The sequence below is a fragment of the Rhipicephalus microplus genome, unplaced genomic scaffold, assembly GCF_043290135.1.
Source record: "Rhipicephalus microplus isolate Deutch F79 unplaced genomic scaffold, USDA_Rmic scaffold_273, whole genome shotgun sequence".
Lineage (NCBI taxonomy): Eukaryota > Metazoa > Arthropoda > Arachnida > Ixodida > Ixodidae > Rhipicephalus > Rhipicephalus microplus.
This window is the reverse complement of record NW_027464844.1, coordinates 95001-107500: the sequence shown is the minus strand read 5'-3', so window position 1 is coordinate 107500 and position 12500 is coordinate 95001. Positions and strand designations below refer to the sequence as shown.

The following is a 12500-nucleotide window of genomic DNA, read 5'->3' as shown; positions in this document are numbered from 1 at the left end:
CCCTACCAAGTGCGCCCGCAACCCTGTACAGGGCCACTTCTTCACAAGGCTGGCAATCGGCTTCCCCGCTGCACGCGTGCGGCGCACAACCGGTGTGACGTGGAAGTGACGGGACACGTTCGTAAACCCATCGCGAACCGAGTACGACGCCCTACCAAGTGCGCCCGCAACCCTGTACAGGGTCACATCTTCACAAGGCTGGCAAGCGGCATTCCGCTGCGCGCGTGCGTCGTCCGAGCAGTTGCGTGATAAACGACCGTGTCGAAAGCCCAAACACCGCCGAGGCCAGTCGCCGCCGCCGCAAGGGCAGCCACGCAGCCTGGCGAGAGGCATCGTCTCGTGTAGCGTCGCCCCCGCCCCAACTGGAGTGGCCCAGTTTTTTGAACGGGACGGGAACTGCGAAGCACTTAGACCGACGGCGGACTACGACGAGAACGCCTTAAGCTTCGCCAACGTTTCGCCAACTCGTGCGGGAGACTTTTTCCGCTTCGCGGCAAGTCGTCGCGCCGTGCTCTCCGCATCAACCGCGTACGCAGCGAACCGCAAACGGCGGGCGCAGCCTCCTCACCTCCCTGCGCTTTGCGCGCGAACGTTCCCTGTTCGCGCGGCAAAGCCTGGAGGAGGCACGGCCCCGCAGCGTGTTCGAGCGCCCGGTCTACGGGACACCCTGCTTACTTCGAGGGCAACAAGCGCAACGCAAGGCTGCGATCTCGCGCACTTTGCGCACGGCTGGAGAAGCTTTGCTGGCCGGCTTTCGCTCCTCGTGTTTACCGTGCGTTAAAGTTGCGCGTCCGTGGCTCTCGCAGCTCTTGCGCGCCCGGTCGCAGAGAGGAGTACGCAACCTCGACCGCACTTTCCCTGCAGGCTTCCTTCCGACTCGAAGTCCTGCGGCGGTCTCAACGAGGTGCCACATCCTCAATGCAGTCGGTCGCCCCCGTTTCGGTTGGGCTCTGGCACGACGGTCGCCACCGTCTCGCCCTTGAGTGGCCGCTGTTGGCGCTCGCTGTGAGGTGTTCAGCGTGCTGTCCGTGTTGCCGACGCGGTCAAAACGAGTCGACGGCTCACGTTCCCTTGTGCGCCGAAGGCTCTCTTGATATGTGATCCGACCCTCAGACAGACGAAGCCAAGGGAAGACCCAAGGCCGCAATGTGCGTTCAAAGAATCAGTGCTCAGTGTGTCCTGCAATTCACACCAAGTCTCGCAGCTGGCTGCGTTCTTCATCGACCCGAGAACCGAGTGATCCACCGCTTAGAGTCGTGAAAAAGTGTTTGTTCAATTCCGTACAGTCAAAACCAAACGTTTCTGGCACTCGGCCAAACAGTGGCCAAGAAGGGCGCTTTTCAGCGCACGCTTGGACTCCAAAACTCTGCCGCGCCTTTTTCGGCTGCCGCAAATCGAGCAAACGGTGTGTTTCGGACGGCGTTTCGCTTTCGCTACTTGCGAGTGCTTTCGTGGTCCACCCCTCTATAAATACTCGGGAGGCGTCGAAGCCGGTTCTCCAAGCCGGACCCGTAGGTATCGTTGTGTGCTCGCTCTCATTGGCCCGCCTAACCAGAAAATGCCTGCGGTACACCCATTTGGATAAGAGTGCACGCAGATGCGGGCCTCGACGGCTACACATTTCCTCGGGCGGCCGCCTCCCGGCCTCCGTGGAGCGCGGGATGCACGGTCCCATCGACAAGCCTCTCCCGTTTTTACCGTGGCGTCGCGGTTCACCACGGCAGGCGGGTCGGTCTCCTCCGCATAAAAAGGGGGACCCCCGCTTTTTGTTCCACGAAATCGCACAAGCTTTTTTCGCATCCACGGTTTGCCACCGCACACCAAAATGCCGATCCGGCTGCCTACTTTAGCCAACAGGTGAAGCCAGGCGCGCCGTACTTGCGCGGCACTTCCCACGTCCACCGAAGTCGGTGCCAAGGACCACTTTCGGCGCCGGAGCCGCGTACGAGCCTACTCGAGGCGGAAGAACGAAGCCAGCAAGGGCCTGGCCGCAAGTGCGTTCAATTGTCGGGACGTCCAAGTCCCTCGTTCTTCCGTGCTTCCTCTTTCGGCAAGTCGTTGCGGCACCTTCCCAAAGCGCGCAGACCCGCTAATCGCGACGAGCGCGACGTGGCCGTGCCGCCTTTCCCTCGGCAGCAAGCAAAACGCCTGGCAACGTCGACGCTCCCCTAACCGCGATCTCGCACCGTGTTTCGTGTGGCGAATTCAAAAGCCGGCCGGCGCTGCTGCAACCATTACGGTCGGTACGCATACGCCGCGGAGGGCGGGACGGTCATCGGAGCGTGCGGTTCCTCCATCGAGTACTGCGCACCTCGGCCGTCGCATCGCCGTGCCATGACCGGCCGCGCGTCAACGCGAACCGGTGCCAGCGAGATCCCTCGCCTGCAAGAACCGACCGGCAGCCTCCGTCACCCGAGGACGCGGAGGCGCTTGCCGCGGACGGCGGGACGGTATGCACTGGTGCACAGCGGACCCGTCACATCGCCAGTTCCTTGACCGACCGCCGACGCTTGTGCCGTTCCTCTCGTACTTGGCAGTCGCCGCGCGATTGTCGGGTCTCGTTCTTGCACGCTCGAACGGTCGGGAGGGCACTCGGCTGGCGTTTCGGGAACGCGCAGCCTCGCCTTCTACCGACGTAACCACGACTCGCCGTTCGCGCTCCGCCGCTCCTGTTTACAGTACTAGGCGGTCCCGCAGCGGTCGGGTCGCGCATTTCGAGCGCTTCGAGCCACGGTGCAGTGGCGGGTCGAAAGCCGACCTATGAGTGCGTTGCGCCGTTTGTACCCGCGTCCGCCACCTGGCCGACCGTCCAAGGTCGCGGTGTTGGCGTCCGCTGGGCGCAACAATTTGTCACGGGGTGCCGCTCCACATTCAGGCAGCCCCGTGGGGAAAAGCCGACCCCGCGTCCAAACGGGGTCAGCGGCAGAAAGTGTCGGGCGCAGACGCAGCTGAGGCGCTCACCCTTCACAATCCGTTAATGATCCTTCCGCAGGTTCACCTACGGAAACCTTGTTACGACTTTTACTTCCTCTAAATGATCAAGTTTGGTCATCTTTCCAACAGACCGGCGCAACCGAAAGGCCGCGCCGGACATCGGTCCGAAGACCTCACTAAATCATTCAATCGGTAGTAGCGACGGGCGGTGTGTACAAAGGGCAGGGACGTAATCAACGCGAGCTTATGACTCGCGCTTACTGGGAATTCCTCGTTCAAGGGGAACAATTGCAAGCCCCTATCCCAATCACGAAAGAAGTTCCACGGGTTACCCAGTCTTTTCAGACAGGGATAAAGACACGCTGCTTCCTTCAGTGTAGCGCGCGTGCGGCCCCGGACATCTAAGGGCATCACAGACCTGTTATTGCTCTGTTTCGTGCGGCTAGGAGCCGCTTGTCCCTCTAAGAAGGTTGTAAGGTGCTGGGAACCCCGCACCTATTTAATAGGCTAGAGTCTCGTTCGTTATCGGAATTAACCAGACAAATCGCTCCACCAACTAAGAACGGCCATGCACCACCATCCACCGAATCAAGAAAGAGCTCTCAATCTGTCAATCCTCCCAGTGTCCGGGCCGGGTAAGTTTTCCCGTGTTGAGTCAAATTAAGCCGCAGGCTCCACTCCTGGTGGTGCCCTTCCGTCAATTCCTTTAAGTTTCAGCTTTGCAACCATACTTCCCCCGGAACCCAAATACTTTGGTTTCCCGGAAGCTGCCCGCCGAGTCATTTGAGTAACTCAGGCGGATCGCTGGTTGGCATCGTTTATGGTCAGAACTAGGGCGGTATCTGATCGCCTTCGAACCTCTGACTTTCGTTCTTGATCAATGAAAACATTCTTGGCAAATGCTTTCGCAGTAGTTCGTCTTGCGACGGTCCAAGAATTTCACCTCTAGCGCCGCAATACGAATGCCCCCGTCCGTCCCTCTTAATCATTACCTCGTATTCCAAAAACCAACAGAACAGAAACGAGGTCTTGTTCTATTATTCCATGCAAGTTTATTCAGGCGACTCGCCTGCGTTGAGCACTCTAATTTTTTCAAAGTAAAAGCACCGGCCATCTCGAGGCACACAATGAAGTGCACCAAGAAAGAACCGGCATGATGTTCAGTCCGAGCCGTCGCATCGGGTAGATGCACTACTCGTCTGGAACTGAGATCCAACTACGAGCTTTTTAACCGCAGCAGCTTTAGTATACGCTATTGGAGCTGGAATTACCGCGGCTGCTGGCACCAGACTTGCCCTCCAATTGATCCTCGTTAAAGGATTTAGAGTGTACTCATTTCAATTACGGGGCCTCAAAAGAGTCCCGTATTGTTATTTTTCGTCACTACCTCCCCGTGCCGGGAGTGGGTAATTTGCGCGCCTGCTGCCTTCCTTGGATGTGGTAGCCGTTTCTCAGGCTCCCTCTCCGGAATCGAACCCTGATTCTCCGTTACCCGTAACAACCATGGTAAGCAAGTAACCTACCATCGAAAGTTGATAAGGCAGACACTTGAAAGAAACGTCGCCGGCTCGTGGCCATGCGATCAGCACAAAGTTATCCAGAGTCACCACACAATACGGGCCGAAACCCGATCGATCTTGGTCTAATAAAAGCACCCGTTACCCAAAGGGCTCCAGGCTCACTGCATGTATTAGCTCTAGAATTGCCACAGTTATCCAAGTAGGAAGAAACGATCTAAGGAACCATAACTGATTTAATGAGCCATTCGCGGTTTCGCCTTATTTCGGCATGTACTTAGACATGCATGGCTTAATCTTTGAGACAAGCATATGATTACTGGCAGGATCAACCAGGTAATCGTTCGACTGCGCGTCCGTCCTCGCCTTCGGCGGGCCGGACGCAGTCTGTGTGCGGCGGAGGCCACCTTCAGGCGCCCCAACACGCTTATTTTGCACTCCGAGATGACGGCGTTCGAGCTCGCTACGGCACAACCTTCCCGAAAGACGAGTGGGAGCCGTGCGGCAAGAAGCACGTTCATGCTCGCTCTTTTTCGTTGCATCGACTCGGTCGCGCCGTGCGGGTTGCCCAAGCCCGCTGCACTGTCGGTGGACCGGCCGGAACTAGCAACGGAGCCGAGACTGCAAAGCCGCCAGACGACGGGTCACGCCCGCGTCTTCGGCGCTTTCGCATCTGAATCGCCCGAGGACGACACGGAACACACCTCGATATCGTGGTAAAACGGCACCGTCCGACAACCAGCCCCTAACGCATCAAGCGGATGAGGCTGCAGACGACTGCCGTGGATTCCCCTGGAGCAGACCCGAGGACACGCTTGACGAGGCCGAAGCCCGCCGCATATCAGACACCCGGTCGCTTTCGCGTACGCCGCTCACGAGAACCCCCACATAATAGCAGCGATAAGTACCCAGACCTCCTTGGGCACTAATACGAGCGTACTCGAGAAAATTTCACCGCGGGTGTGCCCCGAAACGTGTGGCACGTTGAGCGTGCCACAAGTCTACGTCGCTCTCAAACCCGCCGAGGTCGTAGAATTTGCGACCCTACTCACGAAATTCCCACCGAGGATACGGCCGCAAACGTACCGCACCTTGGGTAGGCCACGAGTTTGTGCAACACTACGCTGACGGCACAGCACCGAGGTCGTGCGCGCACGCACGGGAAAATTCCGCCGCGGTTTCTGCCGAAAACGTGAGGCACCACGACTCTCCGCAAGTTCGCGTCGACTGCGAAAGACCGAAGTCGTGAACGACGTGTCCGCTACTCGCCGCCGACACGCTGGACACCAAACGTACAACGACTCGACGGCGTCGTAGAGGCCCACGACGCGGTTTTCCTTAACGACGTCTCGGCGTGGCACCGACAGGTTAGAACGGCCGACCAACGTTCCCTGTCCGCCGTTCGGCTCAGTCGAAGGGCTCGGCGACTTCGGCAACGCTGCGAAGCCGCACGGTGACGCACGCCATGTCCCCATTTTTTTTTTTTTTTCTTTCTGCGTCTGCCGGGGTGCCCCTATAATAGCAGCGATAAGCACCCAGACCGCCGTGGGTCGCTCGCCCCGGCTGACGTGGTTTTTCGTACTCCTGCGGCGGTCGCCGTCAAGCACGTCCAAATACGCTACTTTCGTGGGCGCATTCACGCTCTTTCGCTTCGCCGGAGTGCCAGCACTCACTCTGCCAAAAACGGCGAACATCCGAGCGGCGGTTCCCACTTTTGCGTCGGCGTCGCAAACCCCGCCCCGGCAGACGAGGTTTGCCGTACTCGTGCGACGGTGGCCGGCGGGCACGTCGAAAGACGCCGATATCGTGCGCGAATTGGCGCACCTTGGCTTCACCGGAGTGCCGCCACTGACTCCTCCAAAAACGGCGAAGATCCGAGCGGCGCTTCCCACTTTCGCATCGGCGTCCCGAACTCCGCCCCGGCTGACGCGGTTTACCGTACTCGTGCGACGGTCGCCGGCGAGCACGTGGAAAGACGCCGATATCGTGCCCGAATCGGCTCCGTTCGGCTTCGCCGGAGTGCCAGCACTGGCTCGGCGAAAGACGACGAACATCCGAGCGACGGTTCTCACTATTGCGTACGCGTCGCAAACCCCGCCCCGGCAGACGCACTTTGCCGTACTCGTGCGACGGTCGCCGGCGAGCACGTAGAAAGACGCCGATATCGTGCCGGAATCGGCCCCGTTTGGCTTCGCCGGAGTGCCAGCACTCACTCGGCCACAAACGGCGAACATCCGAGCGGCGGTTCCCACTTAGCCGTCGGCGTCCCGAACTCCGCCCCGGCAGACGCGGTTGCCGAGCTCGTGCGACTAGCGACCGCGAAGCCGTCTCGCGACGCCGCTTTCGTGCGCGGCTCCCACTGCGACCTGGGTCACCCGAGGTCGACGAGCAAGAAAGAATGTCGAAAAAAAATTTTTTTTTTTTTGCGTCTGCCGGGGTGCCCCTATAATAGCAGCGATAAGCACCCAGACCGCCATGGGTCGCTCGCCCCGGCTGACGTGGTTTTTCGTTTTCCTGCGGTGGTCGTCGTCAAGCACGTCCAAACACGCCACTTTCGTGGGCGCATTCGCGCTCTTTCGCTTCGCCGGAGTGCCAGCACTCACTCTGCCAAAAACGGCGAACATCCTAGTGGCGGTTCCCACTTTTGCGTCGGCGTCGCCAACCCCGCCCCGGCATACGCGGTTTGCCGTACTCGTGCGGCGGTGGCCGGCGGGCACGTCGAAAGACACCGATATCGTGCGCGAGTCGATGCTTCTTGGTCTCGCAGGAGGGCCGCCACTCACTCCTGCAAAAACGGCGAAGATCCGAGCGGCGCTTCCCACTTTTTCGTCGGCATCGCAAACCTCGCCCCGGCAGACGCGCTTTGCCGTACTCGTGCGACGGTCGCCGGCGAGCACGTCGAAATACGCCGATATCGTGCCCGAATCGGCCCCGTTTCGCTTCGCCGGAGTGCCAGCACTCACTCGGCCAAAAACGGCGAACATCCGAGCAGCGGTACCCACTTAGCCGTCGGCATCCCGAACTCCGCGCCGGCTGACGCGGTTGCCGAGCTCGTGCGACTAGCGACCGCGAACGCGTCTCGCGACGCCGCTTTCGTGCGCGGCTCCCATTGCGACCTGGGTTACCCGAGCTCGACCAGCAAAAAAGAAGGTCGAAAAAAAATTTTTTTTTCTGCGTCTGCCGGGGTGCCCCTATAATAGCAGCGATAAGCACCCAGACCGCCGTGGGTCGCTCGCCCCGGCTGACGTGGTTTTTCGTACTCCTGCAGCGGTCGCCGTCAAGCACGTCCAAATACGCCACTTTCGTGGGCGCTTTCGCGCTCTTTCGCGTCGCCGGTGTGCCAGCACTCACTCTGCCAAAAACGGCGAACATCCTAGTGGCGGTTCCCACTTTTGCGTCGGCGTCGCCAACCCCGCCCCGGCATACGCGGTTTGCCGTACTCGTGCGGCGGTGGCCGGCGGGCACGTCGAAAGACACCGATATCGTGCGCGAGTCGATGCTTCTTGGTCTCGCAGGAGGGCCGCCACTCACTCCTGCAAAAACGGCGAAGATCCGAGCGGCGCTTCCCACTTTTTCGTCGGCATCGCAAACCTCGCCCCGGCAGACGCGCTTTGCCGTACTCGTGCGACGGTCGCCGGCGAGCACGTCGAAATACGCCGATATCGTGCCCGAATCGGCCCCGTTTCGCTTCGCCGGAGTGCCAGCACTCACTCGGCCAAAAACGGCGAACATCCGAGCAGCGGTACCCACTTAGCCGTCGGCATCCCGAACTCCGCGCCGGCTGACGCGGTTGCCGAGCTCGTGCGACTAGCGACCGCGAACGCGTCTCGCGACGCCGCTTTCGTGCGCGGCTCCCATTGCGACCTGGGTTACCCGAGCTCGACCAGCAAAAAAGAAGGTCGAAAAAAAATTTTTTTTTTCTGCGTCTGCCGGGGTGCCCCTATAATAGCAGCGATAAGCACCCAGACCGCCGTGGGTCGCTCGCCCCGGCTGACGTGGTTTTTCGTACTCCTGCAGCGGTCGCCGTCAAGCACGTCCAAATACGCCACTTTCGTGGGCGCTTTCGCGCTCTTTCGCGTCGCCGGTGTGCCAGCACTCACTCTGCCAAAAACGGCCAACATCCGAGCGGCGGTTCCCACTTTTGCGTCGGCGTCGTAAACCCCGCCCCGGCAGACGCGGTTTGCCCTACTCGTTCGACGGTCGCCGGCGAGCGCGTCGAAAGACGCCGATATCGTGCGCTAATTGGCGCTCCTTGGCTTCTCCGGAGTGCCGCCACTCACTCCTCCAAAAACGGCGAAGATCCGAGCGGCGTTCTCCACTTTCGCATCGGCGTCCCGAACTCCGCCCGGGCTGACGCGGTTTACCGTACTCGTGCGACGGTCGCCGCCGGGCACGTCGAAAGACGCCGATATCGTGCCGTAATCGGCCCCGTTTGGCTTCGCCCGAGTGCCAGCACTCACTCGGCCAAAAACGGCGAACATCCGAGCAGCGTTTCCCACTTTCGCATCGGCGTCCCGAAGCCCGCCCCGGCAGACGCGGTTTGCCCTACTCGAGCGACGGTCGCCGGCGATCACGTCGAAAGGCGCCGAATTCGTGCACGAATCGATGCTTCTTGGTCTCGCAGGAGGGCCGCCACTCACTCCTGCAAAAACGGCGAAGATCCGAGTTGCGCTTCCCACTTTTTCGTCGGCGTCCCGAACTACGCCCCGGCTGACGCGGTTTACCGTACTCGTGCGACGGTCGCCGGCGGGCACTTCAAAATACGCCGATTTCGTGGGCGCATTCACGCTGTTTCGCTTCCCCGGAGTGCCAACACTCACTCTGCCGAAAGCGGCGATCATCCGAGCGGCGGTTCCCACTTTTGCGTCGGCTTCGCAAACGGCGCCCCGGCAGACGCGCTCGTGCGACGTACTCGTGCGACGGTCGCCGGCGAGCACGTCGAAAGACGCCGATATCGTGCTCGAATCGACCCCGTTTCGCTTCGCCGGAGTGCTGCCAGTCACGGCGCAGAAAACGGCGAACAAGTGTTTTTTTTTTTTTTTCCTAGAATTTGTGTTATAGAAGGCACATTTGATATCGGACGATAATTTTCAACTTTATCACGCGCACCGATTTTCGTGTAGAGGTTTGCAAGTTTATGGGAATTTCTCCACTTGGAATAATGCGATTTAGTAGTACTACGAGAACTTCATGGATGTACTCAAGGGTACGGGGCAAGTCAGTTACGTCAACACCTGCAGATTTTTTACACTTCAAACTGAAAATTGTTGGTTGTGAGTCCTCGTGTGATATTAAAGGCCGATTCGCTAACACATAGAACAAAGAAAGAAAGGAAGAAAAAACGCCCGCGCTCGCTCAAGAAACCTGGGTTCGCAACAAGTGGCAACAACAAGCAACCGAGCGAGTGCGCCAAAACCCGTGGCGGCCGAACAAACGCGAAGTCCCAACCGCGTCAGCCGGGGCGGCACGGGACAGGAAAAATCACTTCAGCCGGGGCGGCGGGGCACCGAATAAACCTCGTCACCTCGTCGCAGGATAAAAGAGGAAACAAAAAGTCTAAACAGCGTCTGCTGGAGCGAATGCGTAATAAAACAACAACAACAACAAAAAAAAAACACCCGCGCTCAAGAAGTCTGCAATCCTCACAAAAGGCGACTGTGACCGAGCAGCGTCAGCCGGGGCCGTGCGGAAACGGAAAAACCGCGACTACCGGGGCGTCGAGGCACCGAAAAATCCACTTCAGCCGCGGCGAAAAAAAAAACAAAAAGAAAGACGGAGGGGGGGGGGGGGGAACCACGTCTGCCGGGGCGAAGGAAAAAAAAAAACGCGTCTGCCGGGGCGAGCCCGGGTGCGGCACCACCGGGAAAACTGTGGCAAACAGACATGGCGATCGAGTGAGTGGGCCGCCAGCCAGGCTCAGCCAAAAAGTGCAAAGTCCGAACTGCGTCAGCCGGGGCGGCAAAAACCGCGTCAGCCGGGGCGGCGCAAAAAACCGCGTCTGCCGGGGCGGCACGAAACCGCGTCAGCCGGGGCGGGGCGAAAACTGCGTCAGCCGGGGCGAAAAGAAAAAAAAAACGCGTCTGCCGGGGCAAGCCCGGGTGCGGCACCACCGGGAAAACTGTGGCAAACAGACATGGCGATCGAGTGAGTGGGCCGCCAGCCAGGCACAGCCGAAAAGTGCAAAGTCCGAACCGTGTCAGCCGGGGCGACGCAAAAACCGCGTCAGCCGGGGCGGCGCGAAAACCGCGTCAGCCGGGGCGGCACGAAACCGCGTCAGCCGGGGCGGCGCGAAAACTGCGTCAGCCGGGGCGGCGCGAAAACCTCGTCAGCCGGGGCGAGCGAAAAGGGGGGGGGGGGGGGGGAACCACGTCTGCCGGGGCGAAAGAAAAAAAAAACGTGTCTGCCGGGGCGAGCCCGGGTGCGGCACCACCGGGAAGACTGTGGCAAACAGACATGGCGATCGAGTGAGTGGGCCGCCAGCCAGGCTCAGCCCAAAAAGTGCCAAGTCCGAACTGCGTCAGCCGGGGCGGCAAAAACCGCGTCAGCCGGGGCGGCGCGAAAACCGCGTCTGCCGGGGCGGCGCGAAAACTGCGTCAGCCGGGGCGAGCCCGGGTGCGGCACCACCGGGAAAACTGTGGCTAACAGACATGGCGATCGAGTGAGTGGGCCACCAGCCAGGCTCAGCCAAAAAGTGCCAAGTCCGAACTGCGTCAGCCGGGGCGGCAAAAACCGCGTCAGCCGGGGCGGCGCAAAAAAACCGCGTCTGCCGGGGCGGCACGAAACCGCGTCAGCCGGGGCGGCGCGAAAACTGCGTCAGCCGGGGCGAAAGAAAAAAAAAAACGCGTCTGCCGGGGCGAGCCCGGGTGCGGCACCACCGGGAAAACTGTGGCAAACAGACATGGCGATCGAGTGAGTGGGCCGCCAGCCAGGCACAGCCGAAAAGTGCTAAGTCCGAACTGCGTCTGCCGGGGCGGCACGAAACCGCGTCAGCCGGGGCGGCGCGAAAACCGCGTCTGCCGGGGCGGCACGAAACCGCGTCAGCCGGGGCGGCGCGAAAACTGCGTCAGCCGGGGCGAGCCCGGGTGCGGCACCACCGGGAAAACTGTGGCAAACAGACATGGCGATCGAGTGAGTGGGCCGCCAGCCAGGCACAGCCGAAAAGTGCTAAGTCCGAACTGCGTCTGCCGGGGCGGCACGAAACCGCGTCAGCCGGGGCGGCGCGAAAACCGCGTCTGCCGGGGCGGCACGAAACCGCGTCAGCCGGGGCGGCGCGAAAACTGCGTCAGCCGGGGCGAGCCCGGGTGCGGCACCACCGGGAAAACTGTGGCAAACAGACATGGCGATCGAGTGAGTGGGCCGCCAGCCAGGCACAGCCGAAAAGTGCTAAGTCCGAACTGCGTCAGCCGGGGCGGCAAAAACCGCGTCAGCCGGGGCGGCGCAAAAAACCGCGTCTGCCGGGGCGGCACGAAACCGCGTCAGCCGGGGCGGCGCGAAAACTGCGTCAGCCGGGGCGAAAGAAAAAAAAAACGCGTCTGCCGGGGCGAGCCCGGGTGCGGCACCACCGGGAAAACTGTGGCAAACAGACATGGCGATCGAGTGAGTGGGCCGCCAGCCAGGCACAGCCGAAAAGTGCTAAGTCCGAACTGCGTCTGCCGGGGCGGCACGAAACCGCGTCAGCCGGGGCGGCGCGAAAACCGCGTCTGCCGGGGCGGCACGAAACCGCGTCAGCCGGGGCGGCGCGAAAACTGCGTCAGCCGGGGCGAGCCCGGGTGCGGCACCACCGGGAAAACTGTGGCAAACAGACATGGCGATCGAGTGAGTGGGCCGCCAGCCAGGCACAGCCGAAAAGTGCTAAGTCCGAACTGCGTCTGCCGGGGCGGCACGAAACCGCGTCAGCCGGGGCGGCGCGAAAACCGCGTCTGCCGGGGCGGCACGAAACCGCGTCAGCCGGGGCGGCGCGAAAACTGCGTCAGCCGGGGCGAGCCCGGGTGCGGCACCACCGGGAAAACTGTGGCAAACAGACATGGCGATCGAGTGAGTGGGCCGCCA

The 12500-nt window shown here is 61.0% G+C and overlaps 2 non-coding genes across 2 annotated transcripts; both read right to left on the bottom strand.

Annotated features, from left to right (window-relative positions):
• Nucleotides 1–1103: 1103 nt before the first annotated feature.
• LOC142793057 (5.8S ribosomal RNA) lies at nt 1104–1256 on the bottom strand. The gene has a single exon (XR_012891409.1). It is a non-coding gene; the product is annotated as a 5.8S ribosomal RNA (ribosomal RNA).
• A 1719-nt stretch (nt 1257–2975) lies between these two features.
• Nucleotides 2976–4790, bottom strand: LOC142793067 (small subunit ribosomal RNA). Its single transcript, XR_012891418.1, has one exon. It is a non-coding gene; the product is annotated as a small subunit ribosomal RNA (ribosomal RNA).
• Between the last annotated feature and the right edge of the window lie 7710 nt (nt 4791–12500).